The sequence below is a fragment of the Marmota flaviventris genome, chromosome 9, assembly GCF_047511675.1.
Source record: "Marmota flaviventris isolate mMarFla1 chromosome 9, mMarFla1.hap1, whole genome shotgun sequence".
NCBI classification, from domain to species: Eukaryota; Metazoa; Chordata; class Mammalia; order Rodentia; family Sciuridae; genus Marmota; species Marmota flaviventris.
In genome coordinates, this window is record NC_092506.1 from 19,943,629 (window position 1) to 19,961,267 (window position 17,639).

Here is a 17,639-nt window from a genome sequence, read left to right on the forward strand (position 1 = left end):
GCCACTCCTGCATCTGTGGGGACTGTAGTGAGACTAATTCTAAAACTGAAACACTAATGAGCATATAGGTGCAGTCCCCTTTCTGCCCCGTAGGTGAGGCTCCAAATCTTGGCTCTACAATTTACCAGGTATGTAACCTTGGGCAAACTGCTTAATCTCTCTCCATCTCAGCTTCTCATCTGTAAAATGGGAATGATAATACCTGCTTTTCAAGACTGAAATGAAGTAAACTGTCTACAAAGTACTTAGCAGAATGTGTAGAATTTAGTACCACCAAATAATGGGAGTTATTTTGTTTTTGTTTTTAAATCCCGAGGGTAAAGACAGTAGAGGAAAGGAGAGCAGGGAGGTATTTCTTGCGGGGGGTTGGGGGGATGCCCAAACACCTACCTGTGTTTTGCCTTGAAAATTATCTGCCAGGCTGCCTGAACAAACTCATTTCTGAACGCTCTTCTGCTCTACCCAGTCACCTAGCATCCCCATGCGTCTCCTGCATTCCAGGTGCAGAATTTCAGCCAGGAGCAAGCCAGCAGTATCCCAGATCGGAGGCTCCCACTCAGGCATGTGTTAACTTCAAATGCTGCTGTGTATGATGGGCTCTTTGGCTCTTAGTGCTCTAAGATTTCAAAGGCCCTTCCTGGCAGCCTTTTGTGCTGCAGGAACAACAGTAGTGAGAGTGAACAGTCTTTGAGCACAGTGCTCAGCACTTGAATGAGTGCACTTAACCTTTGTGGCAACCTTATGAAGCAGACCTCATTATCCTAAGTCCCATTTCACAGATAAGGACTTGGAAGCTTAGAGGATGAAATAACCTGGTTAGGGGAAGGCCTAGAGTGTGGGGGACAAGAAGGGGACTATCTTTCCAGAAAGAGCAAGATCCAAGTTGGTAAGAAAGGAAGGGGGCTGATAGCTAGAGGGGCTTAATAATGAAAATACTACCCGCTAACTTTGTTACTGGGGATTGAACCCAGGGGCTTGTGCATGCACACCACAGTGGCATGGATTTTAGAGTTAAGAGTGCCTGAGTTCCAATCCTAGTTTTGCCACTGACTTCAAATTACTTGATGAATTAATTCCATTGCCTTGCTTTCCCATAATAAAGTGACCTTACAGAAACATCACAGAACTGTTGCATTAAGGTGAAGTACTTAGAATAGTGTCTGAGCCATTGTATGTGCTCCTCAGGCTTTATGTGTGTTACCCCATTGAATCTTCACTGTTTTTATTCCCACTTCACAGACACACAAACTCAGATTGTGCACGCTTGTGAAGTGTAACTGGAATTCAAATCCAGGCAGCTTACCCCCACCACTCTGAGCACCTTGATCTTATCAACCCTAATGTGTGAAGGCTTAGGAGCTTGTTTTCCCCTCCAAACAAGCTGCAGAAACTAAATAGCTCCAGGTGAACTGGATCAAGGAGACAATCCAAGTGAATTGGGATTTTTCATGTAAGAAATTGAGGCTGAAAGGTTCTAATTACCGTCAACAGGAAAGACTGAAGCTCCAGCAGGGGTGGGAGCTGGGCTGGAGGCCACAGGCGGCGAGGGGGGTTGAGTGTTCACCTGTGCTGTGCTGCACAGGCCTCTCATCCCCGCCCACCTGCAGCCCTAGGAGTCCTGGCAGGTGCCGAGAAGGTATGTGGTGTGTGCTAACAGACGCTTTCTCTAAAGGAATCCCCCACAATTAGGAAAGCTCAGCCAGCAGGTCCTTAAAGTTCAAAGGCAAAAACATAAGAAAGTTTTGGTATAAGATCAAAAAATCACAGCACTCTCCACAAATTGGTGCTTCTCTTTGTGTGGGTGGCCAGAGCTATTAAACTCTCTTCTTCTAAACCTTGGAATAGTCTCACCAACTGGGTGCCTGGCTCCAGACCAGAAGTTTTTACACCTTGATCCTATTATCTCCAGAGGCAGTACAGTGTGGCACCATGGCATGGATTTTAGAGTTAGAGTGACTGAGTTCCAATCCTAGCTTTGCCACTGACTTCAAATTACTTGGTGAAATAATTCCATTGCCTCACTTTCCCCATATATAAAGTGACCATACAGAAACATCACAGAACTGTTGCATTAAGGTGAAGTACTTAGATTAGTGTCTGAGCCGTTGTATGTGCTGTTTGTATTTCCTATTACTATTTCAGAAAGAAACTAGGGCTCAGAGAGATCAATTACTTTCTCAAGAAAACAGGTGGTTGGAGGGCTGAGCTTCAGACCCAAGCCTATCTGGCTCCAAAGGTCCCGTGAGTTCCACCCTGGCAGGTGGGATCCAGCTGGTCTGTGGAGGACTTAACTTCTGATGATAGGATTGTTCACACTAAGTGACTGACAGACTGTATCTAAGTTAAATATACAGATACCTTTCAGGCGGGCCATATTAAACAGGGCAGGGTAGATGGGCAGGGCAGTTGTATTGGTGCAGAGCACAGATGGCCTTGTTTCAATTCCTGCCATTAGCACCACTTGGACAAGTTATACCACTTCTCTGAATCTTGGTTTCCTCATCTAAAAAGCATGAATAACCACAGTATCTACCAAATGGGATCACTGTAAAATATCAACTGGTAATTTATATATAAGATACTTTTCTAAGAAAAATTAGCAAAGTGCTCAATAAATGGCAGTATTATTTTATTCATTAGTAACCGATTAAAAATTGACATCCTGGGGCTGGGGTAGTGGCTCAGTGATAGAGAACTAGCACGTGTGAGGCACTGGGTTCAATTCTCAGCACCACATATAAAATCAAATAAATGTCCATCAATGACTAAAAAAAAAAAAAAATTGACATCCTGAAATTAAGAAATCTGTGGACTGAACTAGAGCACTTAGGACATGCCTCACACCAGTTGAAGGAATGCATGAATAAAACGCACATCACTTAGTGTCCGAGTCAGAATTCATAGGGACAAAGTTTTGGCGACTGTATGAACAAAGAGCTGGAGGATCTCCCAGCACAGGAGACTTTTTTTCCCTGCAAATTTGGGTGTGTGTGTGTGAGGAGAAGCCAGGAGCTATAAAGAGCTGAAAAAGGCAAATGTCTTACCTGGTAGTACTGCAACTCTCAGCAAACACAATAAACCATGGCAGGTGTACTCCAGCTCATGGGCCTATTGACTCTAGAATCTTCTCACCAAGTGCTCAATTAAGTCAGCTTGAATATTTATTTTCATAGGAATGTATCGCCAACTTTACTATAAAATCACAGGAAGCCTAGGGTTCACTTTCTGGAAATGCACTTTACCCCTGCTACAACTCTAGTGCAAATACCACCGCTTTTATGACAAACAGGGCTGGACTCAGAATATTCTTTTTGGGTAGCTATCTCCACTCTAATCTTAGAGAATGATAGATGAGGTTGTTTAGCCAAGAGAATTAACCTAGGCAGAAATTACTGATGTTCAACGTAGTCAAGGACCAACTCATTCTCGTTTGTAGAGAAAGGAGGATGTCTTTTCTACATCTGGTCTGCCTTCTTGCTATGGAAATTCCTGCCTCTGAAGCTCTGTGGGGGCAGCTTAGTCATTTCTACATCCTTTCTCCAGACCACCATGTGTGTCCACAACATTTACTCACAAGAACTGTGGCGGTATGTGGTTGTATACTCAGATGCCTCTGTTCTTCCCAGGAAATGGTGCCTTTGCCAAGTCAGAGTGGTGTCACTAAAGACCAGTGGAGGAGTGCCGGATGGAAGGACTTGGTGCCATATCTTTGTCCCTTCCTTGGAGAAAGCACTCCCAATGTCGGAATCAAGTATTTTTTGCTCCAAATGTGGGAGATGAAATGGGTTTAGTCTGAACTCATTTGTAAGTGCCTGAGTGTTGGCTGGGTGAGCTGGTGCTAGACAAGGGCTGGAGATAATGAAATGCTTCCAAGCCATGGGAAACCCAGAGGACCCAACAATCTCTACTTGGTCAGCTGCAAGATTTCAATAGAAACTACCACAGAGGCCAGAGAAAACCACAGTCCATGAGTGAACTTTCCAATTTTCAGTTGCATTTGTTTTTATGTTTCTTTATGTAGGGGTTGTGAAGGCTCACTCTAAATGACACCCTCAGTCAGGTTGCTCTGCCAAGAGATGCTCGGAAGGACATGGATAGTTCAGGGCCCGGCCACACCACCCCTTCCCATTCCCAGGGCATGGAGGCTTTGTTAGCAGGCCACAGCTGAGTAAATATGTCTCAGTGCTACTCTGCAGAGGAGGGGGAGGGAAGTGAGGCAGAGTGGGGAGAAGGGGGAAGAAGGAGGAAGGGCATATGACAGCTTCACTCCCCATGGAGCACTTGGTACCACAATTCACGGAAGATTGCTAAAGTTCTAAGGGCCATGATCCTGTCAAACAAAGTCCCAGAAGAGCAGTTTATGTTTTTGTATTTTTACCTTTTTTGGCAGCACTATTGTTTTATATTATAAATAGAGGGAAATAATAATTAATTTACTGAAAGGCAAATGATCCCACAAAAGGAACGAGAAGCAAAGGCTTCCAATGATACCTGTGGGTAAAGTACTGGGGCCATTATTAACATTATCTTTTGCCAACTCATATCTCCCTAGAGCATCTTTAATGTGTTCAAAAAGGGCAGAATGCCAGACACTTTAGTTTTATATTTTATTATGACTAAGCCCAACACCAAGTGAGAAGCATTTAGCCTATTTCTGTTTGACTAGTATACATGTTCTAGGAAAAGTATTAGATAAGACATAGTAACAATTTCAAGGCAATGTTTAGAATGAACAAAACCAACTCCCCAGGAACTGTTAATGTTAGAAAAAGATTTAAAGGTATGTGGGCATTTCTAATAAGGACCTGAAAATTACTCCTTAGGGATCAAATATGATACATCATGGCAATCTGGTCCAGTCTGAAGGCTGGTCTGCTATGACAGGAAAACTCTATATATTGCATCAGATTAATGGCCGTCTTCTAGACTGTTGAGAGTTGGAGGACCAATGCAAGGTGTTCTGGGAGAAGCCACTGTCTCAGAAATCTTTTTTTAAAAATTTTTTCAGTTGTAGTTGGACACAATAACTTCATTTTATTTATTCATTTTTATGTAGTGCTGAGGATTGAACCCAGTGCCTCACACGCTCTAGCCAAGTGCTCTAACACTGAGCTAAGAAATCTTTGAAGACATGAAACCCAACAGGCCACGCATGCAGGGTGGGCGGCATACAGCACTGTGGGAAGGAGGCACCAGTGCAGGAGAGGAGAAAGCCTCTCTAGTAGTAATGGGGTTGGCTACTCTGACAGGGCACACAGTCTCCTATCCATTTATTGAGGAAATGGGAGGGAGTTTTGGACACTAAGATGTGGAGCAGGATCTTGGCACCATAAGCTCCCAAAGGGTCCAGCAGCCCATCAAGGAAATAAAACAAGCTGAGCCATTTGCACCATGGCTCAAAGGCTTGTGCAGTTCCATCAGGAGTTGGTAGCTGGTGTTTTTGTTTGGAAATAGGATGGCAAGGTGTGCCCTTTGAAAAGGATCCTCAGGTCCAAGATACAACTGCCCTCCAGGCAGAGGCCTGTGTTGTGGAGTGTCTGTGACCCATTCCTGCTCTTATGTGAATAGCAGTGGTTCCACAGCAAAAAGATAAAGAAAGAGAAGGCTCCCTAGTCCCTCCTAGAGTGACTAAAGGTGAAAGGAAACACCCTGCCCTCCTCACAGGGACATGTCAGATAGGCTTCACTCAGCCTATGAAAAAGAGGCAGTATTTTAAATTTCCTTATACATGTTTTTATGACCAAAACGAAAGTTTTCATGTGGTTTCTGAAAACAAAAAGTCTATTCTACCTCAGACACATGATAAAAAGAAAAGAACCTGGTCTAAGTTCTGCCAAGCACTGATTACATTCCTCTGGACACAACTTTTCTAGGCCTGTTTCTCACCTATAAAACAAGGAGTTTATAGCATAGGAGGATAAACAAATTAAGAGATATATTTTTTAAAAAATGTAAATCTTATAAGGAATCTTAATATATACCATAGATTAAAACAAAGCCTTTCTGGGACTGGGGTTGTGGCTCAGTGATAGAGCGCTTGCCTGGCACCTGTGAGGCACTGGGTTCGATTCTCAGCACCATATAAAAATAAATAATAAGAAAAAATAAAGGTATTTGTGTCCATCTACAACCACAAACAAACAAACAAATAAATAAATAAAAGTAAAAACAAAACCAAAGTCTTTCTTACCCAAATTTCTCTTTAGTAGCCGTCACCCAGGCTAGAGTTCTGCCAAGGGCAGTCTAAAAACACCTGCCCTAACCAGTGGTGGGGATCACCTAGTGCCAGGCTGACAGCGCCGCCCCTGAATCAGCCAAATCAGGTCCTCATTCTTCAGCTAGCTAGCCAAGGGACACTGTGCAAGCCAATGAGAAATGAGAGTGAATAATAACAGTACTATAAATGCTATTAGTAGTATGAATAATGATAGTACTAAGAGTTTTCAAGAAAATTAAGAGTTGATTACAAAAAAAAAAAAAAGAGAGAGAGATGATAATCAAAGTACTTGATTACAGCACAGGGAAGCAGTCAATGAGTAATACCTGCTCTGTTACTCTTTTTCTACGTTCGTGGCAAACAGGTGGGATGGCACCTGCTCACAAAAGGCACAGTTCATGGAAGTTCCCGTCAGCCCAGGCCAGTGGGTGGCTGAACCAACCTCACTCCTTATCTCATGATTATTTTATCATGCCTTTGTTCTTTATTGATGAGTAATAGACTTCCTTCCTGAGGCAGGTGCACACCATTTTCCTTGATCACCAATGTACTGCCAACTCTCTGTCACCCTACTTTTTTTGTATGTGGTGCTGGAGAGCTGAGGATTGAACCCAGGGCTTTGTGCATTCGAGGCAAGCACTCTACCAACTGAGTTATGTCCCAGCCCTGTCACCCCACTTTTATTTTTTTATTTATTTTTTTTTAATTTTTTATTGTTGGCTGTTCAAAACATTACATAGTTCTTGATATATCATATTTCACAATTTGATTCAAGTGGGTTATGAGCTCCCATTTTTACCCCATATACAGATTGCAGAACCACATCAGTTACACATCCATTGATTTACATATTGCCATACTAGTGTCTGTTGTATTCTGCTGCCTTTCCTATCCTCTACTATCACCCCTCCCCTCCCCTCCCCTCCCCTCTTCTCTCTCTGCCCCCTCTACTGACATTCGTTTGTCCCCCTTGTATTATTTTTCCCCTTCCCCTCACTTCCTCTTGTATGTACTTTTGTATAACTCTGAGGGTCTCCTTCCGTTTCCATGCATTTTCCCTTCTCTCTCCTTTTCCCTCCCACCTCTCATCCTTGTTTAATGTTAATCTTCTTCTCATGCTCTTCGACCCTACTCTGTTCTTAGTTACTCTCCTTATATCAAAGAAGACATTTGGCATTTGTTTTTTAGGGATTGGCTAGCTTCACTTAGCATAATCTGCTCTAATGCCATCCATTTCCCTGTAAATTCTATGATTTTGTCATTTTTTAATGCAGAGTAATAATACTCCATTGTGTATAAATGCCACATTTTTTTTATCCATTCATCCATTGAAGGGCATCTAGGTTGGTTCCACAGTCTAGCTATTGTGAATTGTGCTGCTATGAACATCGATGTAGCAGTGTCCCTGTAGCATGCTCTTTTTAGGTCTTTAGGGAATAGACCGAGAAGGGGAATAGCTGGGTCAAATGGTGGCTCCATTCCCAGCTTTCCAAGAAATCTCCATACTGCTTTCCAAATTGGCTGCACCAATTTGCAGTCCCACCAGCAATGTACAAGTGTACCCTTTCCCCCACATCCTCGCCAGCACTTGTTGTTGTTTGACTTCATAATGGCTGCCAATCTAACTGGAGTGAGATGGTATCTTAGGGTGGTTTTGATTTGCATTTCTCTGACTGCTAGAGATGGTGTCACCCCACTTTTAATAGTGCTAGTGGCTCTTATTTGTAGAGAGACTGTATAATTGTGCAAACCATATTTGCACGCATGATCACTTTTAATTCCCATAAGCACCTTGTGAGGCAAGGACAGGATAATGGCATCAAGCCTTACCTCTTTTTTCAGAGCTAGGGATTGAATCGAGGGCTTGCCTGTGTTAGGCAAACCACATACCCAGCTCCCCCTACCTCCCATTTTTATAGACAAGGAAAATGAACCTCAGTAAGGGACAGAATCACCAAGCGGTAGTGACAGAATCAAATCAAGCCTTTTCAGCCCAGGGCAAGGCCTCTTCCTACAACAGAGGCAGGAACTCTATGATGTCCTTTTCTCTTTGGTCATAAGTCCATGGGAACTCAGCTTGCTTTTATTTATTTTATGGATAAAAAATATGTAGTCACAGTGAAGTCCCACAATGAGAATTCAGAAATATTAGCTTCAGCTATTATTTTTGTTAACATTTAAATCTGCTACCAGTGATTTTATCTCTATCATCTTTCTTGAAGGCTGGTTACAGGGTCAGATGAAGTCTGTCTCCCAGCTTTCTTGCTGCCCACCCACCCCAAACAAATTGACAGAACTTTTCTATTTTAAGTGGCCTGCTACTAATACCTATAACAAAACAGAGAATAGCAAAATTAATAAACGCTTCAAGCCATGATAAGCCTATGTCTGCCATTTTATAGGATTAGACACAGATTAGCAAGAGAAAAGTCTATTTAATACACACACACGCCCCTACACACTTTCAACTATCTTTTCCTTTCCAATTTAAGACCAGTTCAACAGGATGGAATTTTATAAGCTATCAGCAAAATTGTCTGATGGGGGCTTAAGAAAGCAAACCACAGAAAACAAAAACTAATAAAAAGTTATTTCTCTAAGTTTTCCACTGTCTAAAACAGCCACAGAGTAAACAAGAAGTGGGCCAGATTATGTATTTGATTTGCTTAAAATGCAGTTTCCTTCTTTTCCAAATAAACATAAACAGAAGCAATGGCTAGTAGGGTTACTCACTGAGGGCGAGTTGAACCAAGACAGACTAAAAATAAAAAGACAACCACCTAAGTTCTCTGGTTCCCGAGGGGTGTGCAAGTAGGAGAGGGCTACTGCCAGCATGTAGGCGGATTTATAAAGAGTGCAGCCTGTCCCCTCATCAGAATCCACTAACTTCCACCAATGATGATGGATTTATGGATACCCATCCACTAAAAAACAGACTTCAGAACCAGAAACAGCAAGAAGTAAGAAGAGGGCTGGATACAGATAAATACATACATCTCTTTAGATGAATCCACCTTTGTCTTTCTTGCTGTTTCCTGACTCTTGTGGGCATAGGCAGTGTACCATGTCTATAATTATATGTGCATGTGTGGGTAAGAGGAGAGGCAGCAGACGGGGACGAGTCTGACGCTTGGGGACTGGATGGGAAAGGAAACTGATGTTAGCAGTTACTGCTCCTTAAAATCATCAGCTTTGTTTTTCAAAGTATGGTTTTCCTGGTAAAGGATACTTTGCCTGGAATGTGAGTGCATCACTCATCTTATTTTAATAAAAATGTGAACCAAATGGTAGTGTTGTTCTTCCTGGGATATAACACAGAATTTCTGAGGCCCTGATCCTTATCTTTCACTGGGACTGGCAGGCATACAAAAAAGAAAATGAAAAAGATAAAAAAGGCCTCAGTGGCATCAAAGGATGAACCCACCCGATTTCTTTTATATACAAATATTCTAAAAGACAAAGTCTGGTCTCCTCATTGGGGTCTGGATCTAGTACCTGGTTTCATCACCGATGAATGACTTTCAACTGGGTAATAACTCTTTGTGCCTCAGTTTCTTCCTCTGTCATGCTTCACATATAATGATCAGAACTGATTAGCTAAGTAAAATATATTTTAAAGGATGCAAGATTGTGTGCCCTTTGACCTTCTGAATTTTGTCAAGTTCAGGTATAATCTATTTTAAAACTTAAGAAAATAAAGCAAAAGTATGAGCAGAAAGAAGACATCAAAGTGTCTTCAAAGAGCAAGACCAGGATTTGGGGGGTAACTCAGTGATATGGCCCTTGCACATTTGAGGCCCTGGGTTCCATCCCCAGTACCAGAAAAAAAGAGATGGGAGGGGGAGTGAGAGAAAACACCATTATTTTTTAAATGACCAAAATCTTTTATCTCAATTATCCCCCAGGTTCTTTGGGTCTAACATTCTATGATTCGTCAACTGTGCTTCTGTGGTCGAGGCAGCAGCATGTAGACCAGGAAGAGAATAATTTGAATCCATGTAGCATGTAATTTTCTAGAAGACTGGAAATGCTGTGAAGCCCATTAATGCTTCCAGTATAGCATCACAGGGAAGACAAGAACATAGGACTTGAAATTAAGATAGGCCTGCATTCAAAATGTTTCTGCTGCATACCACCAGGGATTTCTGAGGTGGAGGCAGGATGATCATGTTTGAAGCCAGCCTGGGCAACTTAGAGAGGCCCTGGCTCAAAATAAAATTATAAGGGCACATGATGTAGCTTGGTGGTAGAGTGCCACTGGGTTCAATCCCCAGTGTCAGGGGAGGTGGGCAGAGGAAGCCTCTACTACTTCCCAGCTATGTGAACTTGGGCAAACTTCTTTGAACTAATTTTTTTCATATGTAAAATGTCATAAATCATTCTCTTCCAGACTCTACTCAATGGGGGCCCTTCCATTGCCTTGGTTGCATCTCCTTCTATTTACCCCTTGCCCAGAATATTCCAGCTTTGCTATTCCTTGAACATGCTCTTGCCTTAAGTTTGTTTGTTTTGTGGTGCTGGGGATGGAGCCCAGGATCTTGTGTATACTATCCAAGTGTTCCTTCCCTGAGCTACACCCCAGCCCCTGGCCTCAGTCTTTTGCACCTACTGTCCCCTCTGCCTCTAGATAACTGTATACCTCTTGCCTCCTTCAGGTCTCTGTTCAATTGCCATCTTATAAGGAAAGATTCCCTGACCGTGGTGTCTAACACGACTCTCTTCCTCCTTTCTCATTTTCGTGCATATCACTTATTGTATAATCCACTGCATACTTTTAATTGTGTTAGCTTTCTATAACAAATACATGAGATAATCAATTTGATAAGAGAATCATTTTGGCTCACAGTTTCAGAGGTATCAGTCCATGGTCATTTGACCTTGCAGCTTTGGACCTGTGATGGCACAGTCATCATGGTGGGAGCACATGATGGAGGAGGACTGTTCATCTCATGGTGGCCAGGAAGGAAAGAGAGAGGGGAAGAAAACAAAATTCTAATATCCCCTTTAAAGATATGCCTCAGTGGGCTAACTTCCTTCTACTAGACTTCACCTCCCAAAGAGTTCATTACTTCTCCACAGCACTAGGGTCTGAGGACCAAGTCTTCAACACATTGGCCTTTGGGGAATATTCCAGATACAAGCGATACTAATTGTATTACCTGTCTCCACACTAGAATGCAAGATCTAAGAGGGCAAAGATTTTGACTTTTTAAAATTTTTTTAGTTACACTGGACACAATACCTTTATTTTATTTATTTATTCATTCATTTTTATATGGTGCTGAGGTTCGAACTCAGGGCCTTGCACGTGCTACTGAGCCACAACCCTAGCCCTTGACTTTTTTTTTATTGATTGCTAGTTCTTTTTTATGGTGCTGGGGATTAAACCCAGGGCCCTGTGCATACAAAGCAAGCACTCCACCAACCGAGCTATATCCCCAGCCCTGATTGCTACTTCTTAATAAATGTTTTAAGAATGCTGATGCTCGGGCTGGGGATGTGGCTCAAGCGGTAGCCTGCTCGCCTGGCATGCGTGCGGCCCGGGTTCGATCCTCAGCACCACATACAAAACGAAGATGTTGTATCCGCCGATAACTAAAAAATAAATATTAAAATTAAAAAAAAAAAAAAGAATGCAGATGCTCTGAAGAGTGAGATAATGCTTGTGAAGCTCTTAGCAGTTGTCTGGGACAGAGAATATGGTTGGTGGATAGGTTTTGTTCAGCTTGAACTTTAGTCTTGTTTGGTTTTTAAAAATCAGGGCCAAAACATTAAATAATCGGGATATTTCCCACAATACAATTTACATTTCAGGGGTCTTTTTTTGTAAGAACCAAAAGACATGGCAGTACTTGCCCAGCACTCCTGCAAACAACTGGAGCTAGGAGGAAGATGCCCTTGCCAGTTTACCGCTGAATGACACCTGTGCTTCTTACGTACCTGCCTGGCCACCATAGGCCTCTAAATTTTCAACCCCAGGTGAAAGGAAGCCTTCACAATAAAGATTTAATGAATCTGACTAAACTAGTTTAAGACAAAAATAAAACAGATGACTTTATGATATAAACAGAAAATTGTTATAGAGTACGATGTCATCTTTGCTGATAGAGAGACAGAGACAGAGAATATAAATTTGTATAGGAAAAAGAATGGAATGTACCTAAATTTTAACAATGGTGCTTAACTTTGGGTTTGGGAACTACAAACAATGTGTACTTCCTTGAAATCAGAAGAATAAAGCTATTCAAATTTATGATATCTAAATAATAATTCAATGAAGCTGTCTTAAAAGGAAAGGAAGGAAGGAAAGAAAGGGGGGTGGGGGTGGGGAGTAAGGAAAGGAGGGGGAATGAAGGAGTGAGAGAGAAAGAACACCATCTAGAGAGATTAAGTCTTCATTTTCCTTCAGAAACCTGTTTTCATGTCCTTCATTCTCAATGGCTTTATCTTCCCTCTCTAAGTAACCTGAATGTCATTTAGATTTTTCTCCTATACCTGTTTTGTCCATAATGAAAAGAGGTCCAAAGTTGATGATCATCTTTTAGAATGCTTTATATGCTTTTGGATCTTAACATGATGTCCTTTGGTCCTCCCTTAAGTACTGGTCAGGCTCAGGTGGTACAGTCAGGCAGCACACCCTTCCAAATGAAGAAAGAAGTGAGAGGAAAAACACTTACCAAGTCAGGGCTCAGGAACGGACAGTTACCATATTCCCCATGGATTCAATTTTTCTAATCTTTAGCCATATTTATGGCTGGTTTCCCTTCTTTTCCACAGCTTAACACAATTGTTTATACTTGGGAACGGTGTGATTGAGCAGAAGGGAAGGCACAGGAAACTTGAAATCCTGCCTTGACCTCTGCCAGTCCACCTCACTTGAGCAGGCTACTTACTCTTCAGGACTTAGTTCCTTCATCAGCACAATGGAGATGATAATCAATTATTTACTGAGAGCAAAGGCCTGTGATTCCCAAGCCTCTTTTAAGTTGTGAAGTCACAAAAATGAACTAACTTCCAAGGAAGTTGAGAACAATGAAAATGGTTTTTTTCCGGGTTTCTGCACTGTAAACAGTAATATCTAGTCCATTTCAAACTGATGCAGGCAATCTCAAATACTTTTTTTTTTTTTTGAGGGAGAATTTTAATTTTTTTTTTTTTTTTTTAGTTTTCGGCAGACACAACATCTTTGTTTGTATGTGGTGCTGAGGATCGAACCCGGGCCGCACGCGTGCCAGGCGAGCGCGCTACCACTTGAGCCACATCCCCAGCCCAATCTCAAATACTTAAATTCCAATAACTCTCTAGGCAAAAGAGTGTCACAAAGTTCACACACAAAGCTGATATGGCAGGGCTGGGATTGTGGCTTAGTGACAGAGTGCTTGCCTCGCATGTATGAGGCACTGGGTTTGATCCTCAGCACCTCATAAAAATAAATAAAATAAAAATATTGTGTCCATCTACAACTGCATTGTGTCCATCTACAAATATTTAAAAAAAAAAGCTGATGACACTCATAGTTTTAAAAGGCTTGGACATCTTGTTTCCCAATACTCCATACAGCGCAGACAAAGTAAACTGGGAGAGGAAAAGGAACTGTAAAAGACAGGTGCAAGGACAGCAGTGAGAAACAGGCATTAATAGAATTACAGAACAGAGATGCAGTGTTTGCTTTAGCAGCACATACACTAAAATTGGAACATACAGAGATTAGCACGGCTCCTGTACAAGGATAATATGCAAATTTGTAAAGTGTTCAATATTAAAAAGAAAAAATATAGAACAGAGGCAGTAGGGAATGTTGAAAATACAATCTGGATGCATTTAGGGAACACTTCAGTGGATAACAATGTCTTCCAGCATAGTAAAATAATTAAGATTATAAAGATGATGTTTAGATGCCAAGATAAGTTAAATTATATAAGAAAGCAAGGAATGCTATTGTATGTATATTTAAAAGATTTCAAATTTACAAAGTCAGATTTGTAAATTATATTAAAAACAGCAGGAAAAATTAGTATCCAAATTAATTTTACAGTAGGCTGTAAAATTCTCCAGTCTCTCTATATTTACTGGCTCTAAACTATTCACTTATCACTGCTTATATACTGCCTTGTGGGTGTGTTATCTGTTTTTAAGCTACTTTACTAAGTGCTGCCTATTAGAGCTGCGGATGTAGCTCAGTGGTAGAGCAGTTGCCTAGCAGGTGCAAGACCCGGGGTTTACACATGGGATTTCCTGCAGAAAGAAAGAGAGAACAAACAAACAAAATGCTGTGCATCATGACTCTTATCTGTTCCCTCAAAGCAGTCCTGTAAGATAAGCATTCTTGTTTTAGTTGCAGACAAGGAAAGTGAAGTAATTTACATAACTAGTAAGCAGCACATTGAGACTTTGACTCATGGGTCTGCTTGAATCCAAAGCATGTGATTTTAAGTATTCCTCTACTTACTGATGGTTGAATTATTGACTGACTTGTCATCTGTCTGCCCCATCACCACCCCATCACTGTTCTCAGCATTGGAAGTTAGTCTATTTTGTGACTTCACAACTTAAAAAGAGGCCTGGGAATCACAACATCATAGATCTGGCCTTTGAAGATCTCAAGCAATTGATTGATGATTATTTCCATTTTAGATGAAGAAATTAAAGCCTAAAAAGTATGGAGCTTGTCAAAGGAGACAGTCTGGCAGAATCAAGGCAGGGTTCCAAGGTCCTACTAGACCAAGTTTTGAGGTAGGGACCTGCAATCACTTGCCTTTATATATCACAGGGACTGGTACAAAGTAGTCTAAAATGTCCAATGAATTTCATCTGTGCCTTACTATGTAGATGCCAAACCCTTAAAGGCAATGTAGTATATCCTAATGCATCTCAAAGTATGCTTCATGGATTATCTGCATCCCAAACCTATAGAAGCAGAAGCAGAATCCTTGGGGTTATAATGTGAGAATCTGCATTTAAACGGATAGTTTCTGTGAGTCAGGATTGGCCTTGTAGTTGAAAGTGTACTTTTTGGAGTTAGTCAATCCTGGATTCATGTTCCAGCTCCAGTACTAACAAAATGAATAATCTGGGGCAAGATTGTTTCTTAAATCTTTGAGCTTCAATTTCCTCATCTTTAAAATGAGATAAGAGAAGTAATTACCTCACAGCTTTATTATTCATATTTTTTTCTTTTTTATATATTTATTTTTTTAGTTGTAGTTGGACACAATACCTTTATTCCATTTATTTATTTATTTATTTTTATGTGGTGCTGAGGATCGAACCCAGGGCCCCGCGCATACTAGGTGAGCGCTGTACCACTGAGCCACAATCCCAGCCCCATATTGTTTCAAATATTTATATTCTAGTTGTAGTTGGACACAATACCTTTATTTTATTTATTTATTTTTACGTGGTGCTGAGGATCAAACTCAGTGCCTTGCGTGTGCTAGGTGAGCACTATATTGCTGAGCCACAACTCCAGCCCATTTATTTTTGTTTTAAAATTTTTTTCTTTTAGTTGTCAATGGACCTTTATTTATATGCAGTGCTGAGAATCAAATCCAGTGCCTCCACATGTTAGGAAAGTGCTCTCCCACAGAGCCACAACCCCAGCCCTATTGTAATTTTTTTGTAGTAATGGGAACTGAACATGCTAGACAAATGCTCTACTAATGAGCTACAACCTCAGCTCTTTTTATTATCATTAAATTGCCCAGGTTGGCCTTGAACTTGCAATCTTCCTACTTCAGCCTCCTGAGTAGCTGGGATTATAGTCATGCTTCACTGCATCTGGCTCTCACAGGATTTTAAGAGGGACAAAATTCATTAATTCAATAGATATTATAAAATATCTACTATGTGCCAGATCTTGATTTTTAGGCTTAGGATATATTTGGGAACGAATAGGCAAGCTCCTTGCCCTGATAGAGCTTATCTTACAGTGGGGAAGACAGGTAATAAATAAACAAGTACATATAGTAAGTATAATGGAAAAAAGTAGAACAGAGCAAGCTGGCTAGGGTGTGTGAGGCGGGAATGGTAGTACAATTTTATATAGAGTGGTCTAGGTAGGTTTCATAGAGAAGGTTAATACCTAAGCAAAAATTGGAAGGAAGTTAAGGAGTAAACAATACAGACATCTGAGGAAGATCAGGTGGAGGGAACAGCGGCTGCAAACGCCTTCAGGAGGTAGTGCACCTATAGACAGGAAGAACAGGCAGGAAGCTTGTGTGGCTGAAGCCAAGAAAATAAGGGGGAAAGGAATGAGAGGGTCAGAGAAATGACTGGGGCAGTTCACGCATGTCCTTTTAGTCCAACGAGTGAAGGTTAAATGAGACTCATTCACAGTATATGGAACATGGTAAACATTTAACAAATAGTACCTACATGTGTCTGTATTTATTGAATATCTGCTGGTCTCTAAGCAGAGATAGTTTAGAAGGCCAGGCTGCAGGGACTACAGCACCTTTTGTGTACCTTGGTGGGGTTAGAGAGTCCTTCAACATTTCCCAAAGTACAGAAATCAAAAAGATCAAAGGCCTGGGTGATCCCCAGCAGCAAGGAGAGATGGTTAATTCTCCACAGGTGCTCAGAAAACTGAACTAACAGAGGCATGCAAAGTCAACACAGTATCAATAAAAGACAGGGCAAGAGATGGGCGTGGAGTGGAGTGGGCTTGGCTAAAGGCTGAAACCAACAGAAGAGTTGTTGGCCATGTACAAGAAAAAGCAGTGGAGCGTGGAAGCGTCCCCTACAGCTATTGAAACCCATCCTAATATCAATGAGACCACAAAGTCATGATAATAATGACTACAAACTGCTGGGGAGTAAGCCAGGGAACCCACAACATGAAAGCACTTGTATGGGGGAAAAAACAAATTAAGAGATTCAGGCAAAACTATCCCTTTCCCTTGTGGAGGCTCTTTAATCTTTAATCTCTGTCTCTTGACACTAGGCACTGGTCTTGCCCTAACAAGACAAAGGTAACTTCTGAGAAGCGAATACTTCTCATTTAGGTGAAGGACTTCAGAGGAGATGAGTGCCCCGTGTCTGCCAGACTAAAAGGAAGTTTTCCTTTGGCCATACTGTCTCACAGTATGGCACCTTGGCTAAGGCACCCTCCACCCGCCCTCTGTGGCTTTCCCGACAGAAGGTGCTGTGGGCCCCCCACCTGCACACAGGAATGTGGTTTCTTTGGTAGCTGGAGGCAGGCAAGGTCATAATAAAGGCTGGATGGAGATACCCAGGCCAGGCTTTCAACTGCTTTAAATTGTGCCAGCTTCTTCTGGCTCCTGCCCTATGGAAAGCAAAGCCAGACACTATCCAGTGGAAATTGGAAGTGGGCAACCTTTGTGGCCTTAATTATGCCAGCTTGGCAAGAATGTCTGTAGCACTTGGTCTCCATGACCCTGACTTAACCTACTCAAGAGGGAGC

The 17,639-nt window shown here is 41.6% G+C and overlaps 1 protein-coding gene and 1 non-coding gene across 2 annotated transcripts in view; one reads left to right on the top strand and one right to left on the bottom strand.

The window, feature by feature from the left end:
* The window catches only part of Cstpp1 (centriolar satellite-associated tubulin polyglutamylase complex regulator 1), a 174,987-nt gene that overhangs the window by 25,199 nt on the left and 132,149 nt on the right, over positions 1 to 17,639 (bottom strand). The window lies entirely within an intron of this gene.
* LOC114093855 (U6 spliceosomal RNA) lies at positions 13,879 to 13,981 on the top strand. Its single transcript, XR_003582943.1, has one exon. It is a non-coding gene; the product is annotated as a U6 spliceosomal RNA (small nuclear RNA).